Genomic DNA, 15,856 nt, shown 5'->3' on the forward strand with positions numbered 1-15,856 from the left:
TTTGCATTTCCACAGAAACATTTTTTATGTTAGCGGAATTAAATCATTGACAAATAAATAATGGCAAATATTGGAGAAGCACATACGACTAGACTAGCTCGGGAACGACTCAAAGCAATTCAGAAATTTCTTCCTGTCCGTGATAGTGTCAGACAAAAATTACAATTAAGACAGCAAGCACGGGAAAGCTTTGCAGAATCCGCGGAGGAATTGTTTAAACCCGTAACTGCAGCAACTCAAGCCGTTACAACTGCTATCGTAGGAAAACCTGATCCTGAAGATCCCGATAAGAAACAGTTAAGTTTATTTCAGGCCATAGAAGGACTTAAGAAAGAACAAACTAAGGCCGTTAAGGGATTTAATTGGAAGACTGATTTTCTTGATAGTGTTGTTGCTGGAATAAAAGCAATACCGATTAATACTCCCCAAGAAATGGAATTATTTGGAAAAAGAGCTGCTGCTTTTTATCATGAAAAAGAAACAGCTTTAAAAGATCCCGAACAGGAGGTGACCAAACAAAAATTTCTTGATGGTATATATAAAATAAAAAGAAATATAGATCGATTGGACACAAGAAGTGAAATTTATAAGGCTTATATGAAAGGAGCCATATCTCATGACGCTGAAGTTAAAAAGGGTAAATTAGACCGTGGGTGGAAAAAATCTGCACCTGGAAAAACAGTAAAATTTAAACCTCAAGCGGCGATTGGTTATAAAGTGAAACAACCTGATTCGGATCTCGAAATTTCAACGGCCGACGAAGAGGATGTAACGACCCCCGAAGTAACGACCGAAGAAGAGGATTTTCAAGTTCCTCCTACTTCTCCGCAATCTTATATATTACCAACGAGGGAAGACCTAGAAAAGCGAAAAGCCGAATTAAATGTTGAGAAAAAAAAATGGGATACGGAAATAGAAAAAATAAAAGAACAGGATATGAGATTTAAGACTAGTAAAGAAAGTTTAGAAGACGCGAATGAAGAGTTGAAAATGGTAACTGATGAAATCAAAGAAATAGAAGAACAACTAAAGAAATTCGGAAGCGGATACGCCCACGGTGGTAATATCTGTCCTGATAATATCGTCAATGATGTATCCCGGTTGGAAGTTCTCATAGGAGGAAAACGTGCCGGAAATAATTCACCAGAAATAACCAATGAAGCCGCAGATATCTGTCAGCGACTATTTCAGCGTGGCATTATGGATATCGGCATCTACCGGGGACTCATTGATGAACTCGCAGATGGTTATTACAGCGACTAGCAAATTTAGTTAGAGAAACAATAATTAAATAAAATGATACTACACGATTCTTTTCGCAGACCAAGAAGTGTCAGAGTAGTGAACTCACGATTACCAGTATACGAGGTTGTTTACGGAGATGGAGTCGGTGATGTTGTTAGGGATTTAGTCACAAGAATCGCTCCGAAAGCTGGACCGTTAGCAAAACAATTCGCGATGAAAGCCGCTGATGTTGTCAAGGATAAAGCCATTGGCACTGTTGGTAGTCTTGCCGGGAAAGCATTTCAATCAATCAAGGATCGACTAGCACAGCTGATACGAAAAAAAAACCCAGTCAAGGAGTTCGTGCCAGTAAAACTACCATCCACTGAAGCTATGCCGGCAAATGTTAGTAGCGTAGTAAATAAGGCCGTAAATCAGAAATTAGCTGAGATCGCAACAGGAATTACCTCCAAAGCGTTGCAAGATAGTGTAACTGCTAATTTGATAGCTGGTAGTGGTTTCCGGTGACGATAATATTTTAATTAGACCATCACAAATAATAATAATGTTTGTGCGAAAATCCAATGACGCGTTTGATATGTCCAAACCAGTACTTAAAGATGATTCTGTACGCGATTTTCAATATTATTCTTATGAAGCACGTAATCCTAACCAACGCGGAAGAATTGAACTACAGGTCCAGGATACAAGTAGATACTTCTTGCCCGCTGAGGCCTTCATCGAAGTTGAAGGTAATTTTTTAAAGAATGATAACACCGCCTACGGAATCGGCGACCGAGTTGGATTTGTTAACAACGGCATCATGGCATTATTTAAATCCGCTATTTACATGATAGATGGAAAGGAACTTGAAACAATTCATGATAACGTCGACGTTGCCACAACAATTCTCGGGTTGGCGAGATACTCGGATGATTACGCCAGATCAGCCGGACCATCAATGATGTTTGCAAAGGATATAACCGACCATGCCGATAACAGGAGTGTAACAATGAATGCTGCCGGTGACGCAGTTGCATCGATGAACGAAAATTTTAATTTAGGTTTTGCAACACGTAGATCGATGTTAAGTTTAAATGAAGAGTTCTCAGGTGTGATTCCATTGTCTCACATCTTTGGATTCTGCAGAGATGTCCACAAGGTCATATTCGGTGCCAAACACACAGTTGTACTTGTGCGAAAACCTGATGATAATGACGCTATCTGGCGAGATGCTGGCGTTGACGCTGGTCAAATAGTACTAACTAAACTGTGTTTGTGGATGCCAGTGTTGTCTCCGTCAATCACCGAAGAACAACGACTGTTGTCTTTCATGGACACGGGTGGTAAATCACTGCTATCCTGGAAAACAACAACCACAGATACCCAACAGGGTGATCATAACGGGTTGTTTACATGGCATATATCATCACAACAAGGAGTATCAGCACCACGACATATTTTCATTGCATTTCAAGACCGTGGTAGAATAGGTGAACAGACAAGAAATCCAATGGTATTTGATACATTTGGAGTTTCTGAAGTTTCGTTGAGAATAAATGGGCATCAGGAGCCATCTGAGGATATATTAATAGATTTCGAACGTCATCGTGTCGCACGCGCGTATCATCGTCTGATGTCATTTATGGGGCGCGACCTTAATGTGGACACTGGCCTGCAAATATCACAGCGAGATTTTGTGGGGTTGTATCCCATTTACTACTTTTCGCTGGAACATCTTGATCTGGTTAAACAATCTGTTGTCGACCTACATTTCCGAGCTCGTATAGGTGCTGCTGTTCCTCCTTACAGAGCTGTCGCGGTTATACTCTCCGATAAAGCAATGCTGCTTGAAGGTGTTGGCGGACGAATGAGGGTCATCGACGCTCCAGTAGAAAACATGTGATGTTTTCCAAAAACATGTAACAATTAGATCAATCTCTGAAATATAATGTCATACAGTCACGTTAATGTCACCTTGACTTCCGGTCAGACAAAGAAATTGCAATCGAAGAACGCAAGCACATGCGGGACATCAATAACACTAAAACGAGATCAGATTACTGGTGGTCCAAACAAATTGTCGCTGACTAATACCCAGCTTAAACATTTCGATAAGGCACTAACAGCAAAAACCGGTGTCCGACTTAATTTCTCTGCTGCAGCTATCAAGGACATGACTAAAACCGGTGGAATATTTCCTCTTCTCGCAGCAATACCGGCGTTGATTGCCGCGGCAGCACCCGCCGTAGCAAAGGCAGCAGCACTTGGTGCAGTTGGAACCGCAGCTGGAATGGCACTAAAGAAAGTAACCGGAAAAGGATACAAAAAAAAGGGACGCGGTCTAAGACTACCGGGAACTCACGCATCCTGGTATCCAAAAAATTTCTAACGCCGTTGAGCAATTTTGATTTACTCGATGCTGTTAAAAAATTGCGTGTAAAACATTTCAGAGGCGTATTTATGCGAGATCAATTACCGCAACGACCGAATAATCCAGAAACTGGCATTATCAATCTCGACAACAAAGATGGTCCGGGAACTCACTGGGTTGCTTACGCGATCGATCCACGTGGAATTATCTATTTTGATTCGTACGGTTTAGCACCGCCAGTTGAGTTTCTCAAGTATGTCCGCGGAGTGCCTCGCACTCTCAACAGCAGATTTTCTAATGTTCCAGTGTGGCAGTCGACGTTACCAACACAAACATTAATTGATCCGCCCATTTGTGGGAGGGAGGTTTTAAATGTTCTTGATGCAATCTCAAGAAATCCAGCAACTCCTCCTCATAAAGTAGTGCATGAATATACCGCAAATGCTAGCATTTGAAAAACAGTAATAAGAATAATGGTGGATATTTATGGAAGACCTTCACGGCGAGGTAAACCAAACACAGATGCTGATCTCTCAAAATATGCGACCCGAGATGAAGTCGATAATCTTTTGAATCTAGCCGGAGTTGACCCAGATGAAGTTGCTGTTTTTCAGGACAAGCAAGGAAAACTAAAAACTAGCAACATCAAGTGGAATGATTTAATCCGTAATGTTCGTACAGCTGTCTCTGGTAACTTTCCCGTTTTTACTGACCGTGGTAGCATCAAGGACTCGAATATATCAATCGCAAGCATCAAAGACAGTATTGATAAAGGTGTTGATAAATGTGTGAAAAAAGCCGGCGACGTAATGACCGGCGAACTCAGCATGAGCGGCAACAAAATAACCGTTCTAAAAAATCCGGAAGGTCTCGAAGATGCCGCAAATAAACAATACGTCGACGCGCAGTACCAACTCGTTGCTGGCCTAGTCAGCGATAAAGTAACAAAATCCGGCGACGTAATGACCGGTGAACTCAGCATGAGCGGCAACAAAATAACCGCGTTAGCGAATCCCGAATCCGACCAAGATGCGTCAAACAAACAATATGTGGACATCGTCAACGGTAAACTAAATACGCTGCGGTCAGAGTATGATGTTCACGTGAGCGGGTTTAAAAGACTCCAAAGAAACTTTCAAAAAACCAGTGAAATCGCGGATAAGTTCTTTGGACTTCCTCCAGTCGTCGGTGTAAACCTCGCTGATATCAAGACCGACATTAACACGATCAAACAAACACAGCAGGATATCGTATCGGGTATTCCTGATATCGTTAACAAAACCAGTTTGATTAAAGTTCCCACTGAAGTTACTCCCGGGCATATCACCAACATCGTATTCACGGTATCATCGGGATTCGCAACATGGTCACAAGAAAATAACACTATCAAATATACAGCAACAGCCACCGGTGTTTACAGGTTGTCTGTGTTTTCAGCCGCTAAATTTGAAATCTTCACAACATATCCTTGGAGACATTCCACCGATAAGTATTCCGGGGTTGTAACTATAATACTAAACAGCAACGCCGAGGAAACATTTATGCTTGTAGCCGACGACAAGGAATTAACCTCAACATCTTACTGGTGGTGTTTGGAATTTGTCGCTGCAACGCCTCAATTGGTTACCGCGTAATTGAAAATCACCAGCGATTTTAAATAATGTCAACGTTGAAATTCGAAGGATTTTCAGATGCTCAACAATATCGATACAATCAAGTCCGTGAGTGGCAATCTGAGTTAAAAACTGTCATCGAAGTAACCAGTCAAAAAGTAAAAAAATACAAGCGCCGCATAACAGTGTTAGACGTTATGGTTTATTCAGTATCCGCCGTTGTTGCATCCGCGGGAGTAATACTATCAGCGGTCGCTCCGGTAATTGCAGTCGCGGCCACGATCTCTATTTGTACGACCACTACCGCGGGGGGAGTTTTCAACATCATAGCAAAAAAAATATCCTCGTGCGCTAACACAAAATTACACGATTACACGACAAAATTAAATACAGCCACGACCGCATATCAGAAATTATCATCGCTGATATCATCATCGTTAGACGTGCAAAGTAGCGACGCCGCGTCGATATCAGATTCTGAATTCAAACTAATGTCAGATGTGTACAATGACTATTTGAAAACTGAACGAATAAATAATGTCAGCGGAACTGCTTCAACAAATAGTCACAAACACAACACCGGTAAGGACCACAATGATCTCAGTATCCTCGACTAAACCAGAATTTGGTATTAATTTTCGAACTCCAATTCGGGTGAACGAAATCGCGTTGGCAAAGCTCAGTGTGTATCACAGCTGGCCCAATATCAGGTCGGAACCATTTGGCGGTTTGCAGCCGAATAATTCGTTCGTGTTCGGGAGACCCAGCGCGGACCAAGGTGAACTTGAATGGGATACAATTACGCTACCCACTGGGAGTTATCAGATCGAAGAAATCAACAATGAGATACAACGCCAAATAAAACGAATCACCGGCAAGGAAGCCAAAATATCTGTGTCCGCGCACGAACCAACGCTGTCTACGGTCATTGAAATCTCAACACCGGGATACGCCGTGGATATTTATAAAAGCTCAATTCGAACAGTATTAGGATGGCCACGAGAACGACCCGAGGTCGAACCGGATCTACCAAAACCATCGAAGTCGGATTTCGAGACCACACGGGAAGAACTACACGACCTCGTGTACGGCAATTATTTATCATTTCCAGATCAATTACGATCAGGCCAAGCCTTGTTTACAAAATCAGATAAACACCCCTCTGATATAATAGAGGTAGCTTTCAGCGACGGGAGACACATTCCTTACTTTATAGAAGATATAGCAGCTCATTTTACTCCGATCAAACAAGCACATAACCAACAGCTAGAACTGTTGTGGGGATATTTTCAAGATTATATTTCTGATTTAACAAGTCCACGCGAGGACATTATCACAACCATAGAAAAACTAAACAAACTCGCATCCGCGATGGAAATTATAAATCAAAAAATAATTCAACATCTACTGGAATACAACGACGATTATGGAAACAAAAAAAGATCGGATTTTGCAGCCCGATATGGTATTCCCGTGGAGGGTATTTCAGATTTTAAATTTCCTGAATATAACGCGCGTACGCTACGAAAATCGGTCCAGGATCTCATCGAGGAATCCTTCAAAGATATTTTTGCCACGTACATGCGAACAAGACCACACCCTGTTATTCTCAAGCACGACAACAGCCGTACAGGATTCGATGGCAGACACATCTCCGTCGGAATTGTAAATATCACAGATGTTATCTCGGTCAATCTTGTATGTGACGTCATCGATGGCAGTTACAGCGCATCAGATAATACTACGGCCCAACAGGGGTTTATCCTATACACGTTCACACCAAAAGATCCGCCCGGGTTTCTGATCGTGCAAGAACCAATCAATCCGGTCTATCTGCGGTGTCATACCCCGTGGTTGTCAACGATAAATTTCAAACTTGCCGACCAACGGGGAAATTTGTTGGACCTGCGTGGCGAGACTGTCTCGGTACACTTACTGGTGAAGTCCTGAATGGAAATGCAAAGCATCTCTGGAAACGCTAGCGTTTCTCTGGCGATGTCAACATCGTTGGAAGTCCAGGGGACTTCTCATGCAAAGCATCGCTGTCCTCGAAGAGTTTCTCACGCATTTAAAAAAAAACAGTTGTGTATAATGTATGAATACATTCACGCACGAGTTCATATTCATGATAAGCAAATTCTTCACGAGGCAATAAAAACTGCATTCGGACAGACACCGGAACAGTATTTCCCCGCGAGAATAATCGTTGACGTGTACGGCGACGAAGACTTCTTGTTGACTCGGTCACAATTGGCGCAGTTACAGCAAAATCATATGATCACAGCTTGGTGTCAACGAGAACAGATTATGAACTATTCTCATTGTTGTATTGATGCTGAAGCGCTCAAGCAAATCCTGAACACGTTTTGAGTTTGGAAACTCTTCGATGGAAATGCAAAGCATGAGAAGTCCATTGGACTTCCAGGGGAATGTAAAAAAAAAATAATACACTTTTTTTTTGCGTGAGCGATGTCAACATCGCCAGGGAAATGTAGGCACGCTGTCACTTTCACACTTGCACGCGGGCGTGGCACGGTGGTATTTATACTTCTTCGGCGTCGCAAATACTAGTATTTGTGTCAGAAATGCAAGGCATTTCCGCGTCCTTTATATAACCTTTTAACAGTCTCACCCTGGTGTTAATTAATTTTCGAGTCTCATACTCGCGTGACAATTCAAGACGAATCTTCTCAACTGCACCGGATAGTGGAATAAATTCAGATACCTGATTGGACGTTATCGTGGCAAGTGATTTGTAAATGCGATCTTGCAAACCCTTAATGAACCTATATCTGGCAGGGAGATTGTTCTTCTTCCCTGATAGCTCATTAAGGGATTCAAAATCTGACATAATTGTTTCAGTGTCTAGTAAAATATTAAAACCTCGCTGTTGTAATTTTTTAATTTCAGCAAGTATGGTATTTATGTTTTCGTGATTCATATTATTATATATTTTCATATTTTTAAATGCGTGGAAATTCTTCGAGGACAACGATGCTTTGTTTTTTTTTCTTGGTCTAATATTAGACCTTCATGTTATCGTTGGAAACTCGAAGAGTCTCTCGTGTCAACGATAAGAGTTGTATAACAGAATGAAATCTTCTGTTGGAGCTTCTTGGAAAATGCTGTTTTGTAGATCCCATCTGCGACATGCTGTACAGCAGGTGGACAAATATCGAAATACCTACTGGCGGCGTATATTGACTGGAATACAATTTCTTCACCTGTAATTGTGTTTGTGGATTTGATAGCTCTTCTTGCAACTGTTTTACAACGCCCTGTGTTACCCAGTAGGCAGTTCTTGCTCTGAGTGACCATGCGAAGATTGTTTATAGAGTTATCAAGTATGTTACCGTTAATGTGATCAATGACAAAACCCTTAGGGATCACTCCAAAGAAACATTCATAGACGAAACGATGACATAAATACCTCTTTGAGCACGCGGCAGTAAATCTTAGATAACCACAATTATCAACTCCACCGACTGGTCGTCTTCGCGTGCAGTGTCGCACCGTGCCATCTCGGTTTGCTTCATAATTTGGAATAGTTGGATGTGGGACGAATTCTTGATTCATTATAATATAAGCAAAATTATTTGTCTAATTCATAATTTGCCTGAAAACTTATTTATGTAATCATGCTCCGAGAGAGTGTTATCACAGTTTGGATATTTTTTATCATAATACCGTTTTAGTTCTCGATAGCGTTTTCCACCACACGCTGAACATAATTGCGTTTTTCCTCGTACTCCAACACCGCATCTGATACACGGCATCGGTCCTAAACTACCGCCGCGGACCTGTTGAGCATGTTGTCCACAGTATTCGTGTCTGCATGGTTTGCTACACGGCGCTGATGAATTTAGTTTGATCCACTTGCATTGGTTCATTATATATAATATTTTTGCCTATTTAAATACTTGTCTTAATTATAATATGGAGGAATTTGAAAGACTATCCAGAATAAAACCTGCAGGTTCTCGATTCGATCTTGACCGGTTAACCGCTGATCCACGACGAAGAAGGTTAAAGGAACTGCTTGGTGTTATCAAGAACGCCAAAGAAGAGTTTCGTCGTGATGGTGCCGCACACACGTGGTCTTCGTATAAAATTATCCCCGAAACTCAAAGAGTTTCTCGTCCAAGGACTTCTCTGGAACCCCAAGGGGTTCTCATGCAGAGCATCGCTCACGCGAGCTTTATCATTGATGCTACCATGAACGATACAATCGCGCGTAACATAATTGGGTATCTCGACGATAGAAGATATTTCATACAGATAAAATTTATTGTTAAAGACGACGAAACGTGGATTATCAGAGACAAACTAGACCCTGTTCTTGATGCCCGCGGGGGGAAAACCGTTCTGTTAAGTAAAGACTCAAACCCGGGAGTACTTGTTGGGATTGATATACCATATTATGCCAGAGCGTATCCTGTGACCGCAGTCGTTTATGGAATTTATCCGATGAAGAAACCACGCGTTGATAAACTCAAACCGATGAAGGTGTCGCCGTTGACAGAGTCAAGGATGAATTGTGTAGCTGAGCGAGTAATGGAACATTTTAAAAATGCAATGCGAGGAAACGGCCTAACACCGCTAAGACAAAATAAAATAACAGCGTGGGCGACACGAGTCGGCGACGAAGGAGCGTCAATAAATGATGTTGCTGAGCTAGAGCGATTACTAAAATTTCCTATAACGGTTTCATCGTTAACCGGTGAGGTATTGTACAAGTGTAAATACAATTCCCGTGGAACACCAATAACTATTATCGATCATAACAGTCACGCCTGGGCTGACTCGGTTAGGATATTTCCTCGAGACCGTGTTGTGAAGTATTATCCGGAATTGCAAAACGGAACCGCTAACGATTCTATGTTTGATTTTATTTATCAGATAAGTAAAACCGATCCAGTGTCTGTGTGGTTATTCAGAAGTAGCGAAGATGGAGAATATGATCAGTTTGTGAGACCCGACGGGGAAATATACAGAACAATGGAGTTACAGCACGAAATGAAAAAACTCGCAGAAAAATATCATGCGACGGACATTGATACGTTACTGACACACTGTTTTACTGTCCCGGGTGTTGCCGCACATGTAGCCCGAGAACGAAATTCATGGAGACCAACTCCGAAAAGTTTTCTTGGGGATATCCAACAGAGCTGTGTTGAATACGGACACGGCGGTTTGTGGAATACTCGATATGATTACCGCGATATGATATCCGTGGACATGACGGCGTGTTATCCAGGAAGTTTCCTTGGGCGTGGAGAATGCAGCGAATATTTTAAACGGTTTGGCCACGTTACAAACTCGATGACAAGAGTTGCTGTAAACGGACCATTGCCTGATTTTGACCTGACAGGATTTGCTTGTGTGTCGTCGTTTAAATTCGCTAAGGATTTACATCATGTGTGTTATGCTTGGTTTGGCAGACATTTCGTTGAGAAGCGATGGGCACCAATAGTGTTATTGCGATACATGCTTGACAGTCGAATACTGTTGTCGCTGACGGTCAGCGAAGCGATTATATGTTATTGTCGTCAAACCGAAGTTTGGTTGCCAACTCCAACGCGTACGTTAAAAGAAGTCATCGAAGATTGGTCACGAGAATGTCCAGAAACTTCTATCGACGTTATCATCAAGAGAGCTCCTGAAGTACTTAAAAGCAAACTTGGAAATGACGAAAGCACAGCAAAAGATCTAGGACGAAGAATAATAGGGAAATTCACTCAAGGTGGAGCGTACGATCATAAACAACATCACAGTCGATTAATCATGGACGAGACTGAATTGGATCTTGTTGTCGCTGATGCAGCCGCGAACAACATTTTCTGTAACCGCGAAGATGTGTTTCTGTCAAACGGGGAAAAACTAGGAACTGTTTTTAGTTATATCGACGGAGAATCATCTCAGTACACACATTTGAGATCTTCGATGCTGGCTTATGTATCCATAAATTTGTTGTCGATGATTAATAGATTTCCCGTTGACGCAGTGAGAGTTGCAACGGATTCATTTTATATCGATAAAAAACACTCAGCGCTGTTGGATAATTTTATATCGAATGATTCATCGTGGGGCTCGTGGAGAATAAAGAATGAAATGTTACAAGGATATTGCGAATCGGCTGACGTTGAAATCAAGGATGAGTATCGCAGCGCAGAAATGTCTTCGTCGGCTTCGTTGCTGCCGCCGGTGCACGATCCTGTTACAAGACACAAAACAGTTTATCTGAACGGGCCTGGTGGTTCTGGTAAGACAACTCGGGCGATTGAATTATTTCGCGGTTCTGACTTGGTCGTGCTGACTCCCACACACAGACTTGCCAGGGAGATGAGACAACGGGATGTTAACGCGTGCACGTATCACAGTTTTTTCAAATACAGCGGCGGCACGTGGACACCTGAACGAATGGGAACGAAATATATTCCCGAGAAAATCATCTGGGATGAGATAGACACTGTGCCGTTAGATATATTAAAACAGTTTCTGGATTGGTTGCTAAAGAAAAATACCGCAGTGGTGATGTGCGGCGATCATGGTCAACCACCGCCATTTACAGGTGAATCTCCACACGAGTGGCTGAAAACTTTTGTAGATTATTATGAGGAAATAACTAACGATCACAGATCACTCGATGAAACGCTGAAAGAGTTTAAGGCACTGATCAGGCTACAAACCAATAAAGTCCAGTGTGAGATAATGCGTGAAATAATTTCAGAGACTTCGCTGAGCGACTTTTGGGAAACGTGGAAACCAGGTGATCTCATAGTGGCAAGTAGAAAGATAGTCAGGGACACACTTCAGCAGCGGTTATTTCAGTTACATCAGAAGAAATTTCCCATGTTGCCAGTGCCGTTGTGTTATAGACCAGCTGATACGCGATTGCAGAATATTGACGTTGATATTCCAGGGCGCGGGACTGCGTCGGGGGTGGAGAAACAGAATTTAGTATTAAATGATATTGTCACAGTTGATGTTGATGCTGTCGAACAGGCACTGAAAATGAGCAAATCCCCGTGGACGCTAGGATACGCTATGACCATCCACAGTTCGCAGGGACTAACTATTTCAGATACAACAGTTTGGATTGTTGATGATCGCATCGAGTGGTCAAATTTAGTTTATTTAGCCGTGTCAAGAGTAAGAAGGATAGGTCAGTTACAAAGAATTGTATTAGATGATGTTATCAACGACAACATCAACAGATCAATCGCTGATGATACAATAAGAAAGAAATTAGCCGGTTACAAACAGAGCGACAAAAAAAATGGTAGAGAGTTTGATCTCGACGAAACACTCATTATACAATTACAACAACAACAGAATAATCGGTGTGCGAGTTGTAATTGTTTATTGCTGTGGCAGTATTCGAAAAACGACCCAAGACAATTTACCGTAGATAGAATAGATAGCAGTCGTGGTCATACACGTGAAAATGTGATGTTGACATGTCTTGAGTGTAACCGACGCAGAGGTGTTGCTGCAGTTATTTAAGTGATTGAATCACTTTAGTGCGGATCACTTTAGTGATCGGGGTGGTAATTGTGTATCCGTGGGAATCACCTGAAGTTGCTCGCGTGTGAATCCACGCTGAGGAGCAGTCGAATCTAATCTGTAGATTGCGTTTCTCCCAGTTGATCTTGTTATGCTGGATATCTTATGTGTAGTAACACTCCATGTGGGATCGGTTGCTCTTTTTTTTCCTCCTTCTAGTTCGCCTGGTTCGTATAAATACCTAACGGTGACATTACCCAGCAGTGGAGACGCTAGCGTGAATGGCTGTGTTGAAACATGTCCACGTTGATCGACGGCGGGTATATATTTTTTTGTGATTGCATTTACAGGTCTCATGTTTGTTGTTCTGGTAATTTCATTATTCAGCGCGGCTATCACGTTTGGCAGTCTTGCAACCCATTCACGAGATCTCGTATCGTAAATGAATTCCCTCGCGTACTGGTATCCGAATAATCTCTCAGCGAGTGTTCTATTAAATCGCTCAACAATTGCCTGATCCCGATGAATTTCAGTATGCCCTCGTCGTATGGTAACGTTATGCTGCTTTGTCAACGATGATACCGCGCCCTGAAATTCTTTACCAGGATCAACTTGTAATAATCGTGGCCAGCTTAGAGGTCCTCGCTGATAAATTCGTTTAAACGCAGAGGCGACTTCGGACGCTGTTTTAGTCGCTAACGGTTCTGCTTCTTTGTATCTACTAGCAACATCAACTACTGTTAGCGCGTATTTGTATGTTTTTCTACGGACAGTATCATGAGGCAGGAATAGTATGTCAGCCTGATGAACTTCATTGGGCACACTAACATCAAAATGTGCAAAGTTGATTTGTCGAGGTGGTGGTAAGTAGATTTGCCATATTGCTTGTTTTGACAGCCATTTTTTGGCAACCTCGCGTGTTACTGATGCCGCGTTGGCGAGTTTATTAATTGCTGAGTTACCTCTCCAGTATCCGATTGGGGAATAATAAATCGCTTGCATTTTTATTTAATTATCCAGCGCCTAATGCTAATTTAGATTTCATCGCTGATCTTATTAACCAGTTAGCGAGTGACTCCTTAAATGATTTATTTTTTATGGCGCTTAATGCATGAATTAATTTCACATCCGCGATATGCCTGTCTTGTAGATCTTTACTTCGATAAGCAACATCATGTATGTGACACGCTGCGTCGATAGCGTTTATCGGATACTCTCCCGGTTTTGGTTTAGACTGTTCATCAAGTCTGATATCTAGTCGTGTACCGGGACCGCAGTAATTGTATCCTGGAAGATGTTTTTCTCCGGGATACTTAGCCCAAGGGGTACCTGGAAGTCGTCCGAGGGAGGCTGCAATGTCACCACCTCGTTTTTTTTTTTTGAAATCTAAATTTTTTTGTGCCACATCGCGTACACGTGCCAGAAATTGCTTGTCTGTCATTTTTTGTTGTAACCGTTGTTAGGTCGTTTGTAGGGGTTCGTGCCCGACACTTCACACAATATAGATCCATAATTATTATTCTTTGTATATAAATGGAAATTACAGATTTTTCTGCGACACGAAAAAAGGAGCCAATCAAGCACAATTCAGTGCTACCAAACTCTATCAGAATGATCATCATAGGGCCATCAGGATCGGGTAAAACGCAACTGCTGCTGAACATGATAATGAAGTGGATGAAGTGGGATAAGCTGTATTTGGTAGCTCCATCTGTAGATGATCAACGATGCTATGATGTAATAAAGGATTTTAATGAAAGTGCAAGCGCGCTGAGTGACGAGGAAGTAGTTGAATTTATCACTGATATCGAAGAAGCTCCCGCCGTTGAGGACCTCGACGGGGAAAAAAATAACCTAGTAGTGTACGATGATGTGATGCTGGACAAGCAAAAAAATCCTGCAAGAATATTTTCCCGGGGTCGTCATAAAAACACCGATGTCATTTATGTTACTCAACGTTACACACAAATACCAAAAGTAATCAGGGATAACTGTAATCTTCTTGCTGTGTTTAATGGAGTTGATGTTCATACGCTGAGAAATATTCATCAAACCTGGTGTAGCGGCGATATGGATATTAATAAGTTTAAAAATTTCTTTAGTCGCGCTCAAAGAAGCCCTCACGGATTTGTGACAATAAATTTACACGACCCGCGGACACGATACCGCGTCGGACTCGACACATTGTATGGTTAACATAAAAAATGTTTCTGTGGAAATGCAAAGCATTTCTCGCGGCAAAGCATTTTTGGAAACTCGGAGAGTTTCTGGCGATGTTGACATCGCTCGGGTGCGTAAACGCACTCTCGATGGCGAAGCCATTCACGCTCGCGTTCGCCATTTGGGTACGATGAAACTTTCGAAGCACCCCCTCTGTATTTGTGAAATTGTTTTTGTCTGTTCAGCCCTTTTTTTTAGTTTCGGCGGTCTCCCTATTTATGAAACTGTTTTTAACTATTATTTACTATTTTAGTTTCGGTCTGTTCGCCCCCCCCCCTGCTGCTCTAGTGGAACTTCAAATCTTAACTGGAGAACTGCCGCTCCACCTTAGAAGACAAGAACTCACCCTCAGATATGCAGCCAGGCTAACAACACACCCCGACACACACCCCACCCGGCTAGCTATAAATAAATGCAACATACCTTTTAGAACTAAATTATCACAAAACATACCAGCAGGGAAATTAGTCCATCAATTAGTTGAACAACTTCCTATAGACAAACTCCAAGCAGAAATTGCAAATCACTATGACAAAGAACCATGGATAAATATCAACCCCACAGTTAACACCCTCATTACGAAATATGGCAATAAAAACGAACAGGAACTCAAACTAAACACAATCTGTACAGAAGAAATCAACTCAAAATATTGCAACTACATTAAGATTTACACTGATGGATCCAAAATTACAGAACCACCCAGAACAGCAGCAGCTTACGTAATCCCCGAACTTAACATTAAAGTAGGACGAAGACTACCTAACCTCTGCTCTATAAACACAGCTGAATTCTGGGCCATACTTGAAGCACTCAAATGGATCAAAGAGAACAAAATACCCCAAGCGGTAATAATAAGTGACTCGCTAAGCGTCATAAACTCAATACTTAATAACAACACCAAATCAAGAGAAAACTA

This window comes from Sinohyriopsis cumingii, chromosome 17 (assembly GCF_028554795.1).
Source record: "Sinohyriopsis cumingii isolate HCF-2022 chromosome 17, ASM2855479v2, whole genome shotgun sequence".
Classification (NCBI taxonomy): Eukaryota; Metazoa; Mollusca; class Bivalvia; order Unionida; family Unionidae; genus Sinohyriopsis; species Sinohyriopsis cumingii.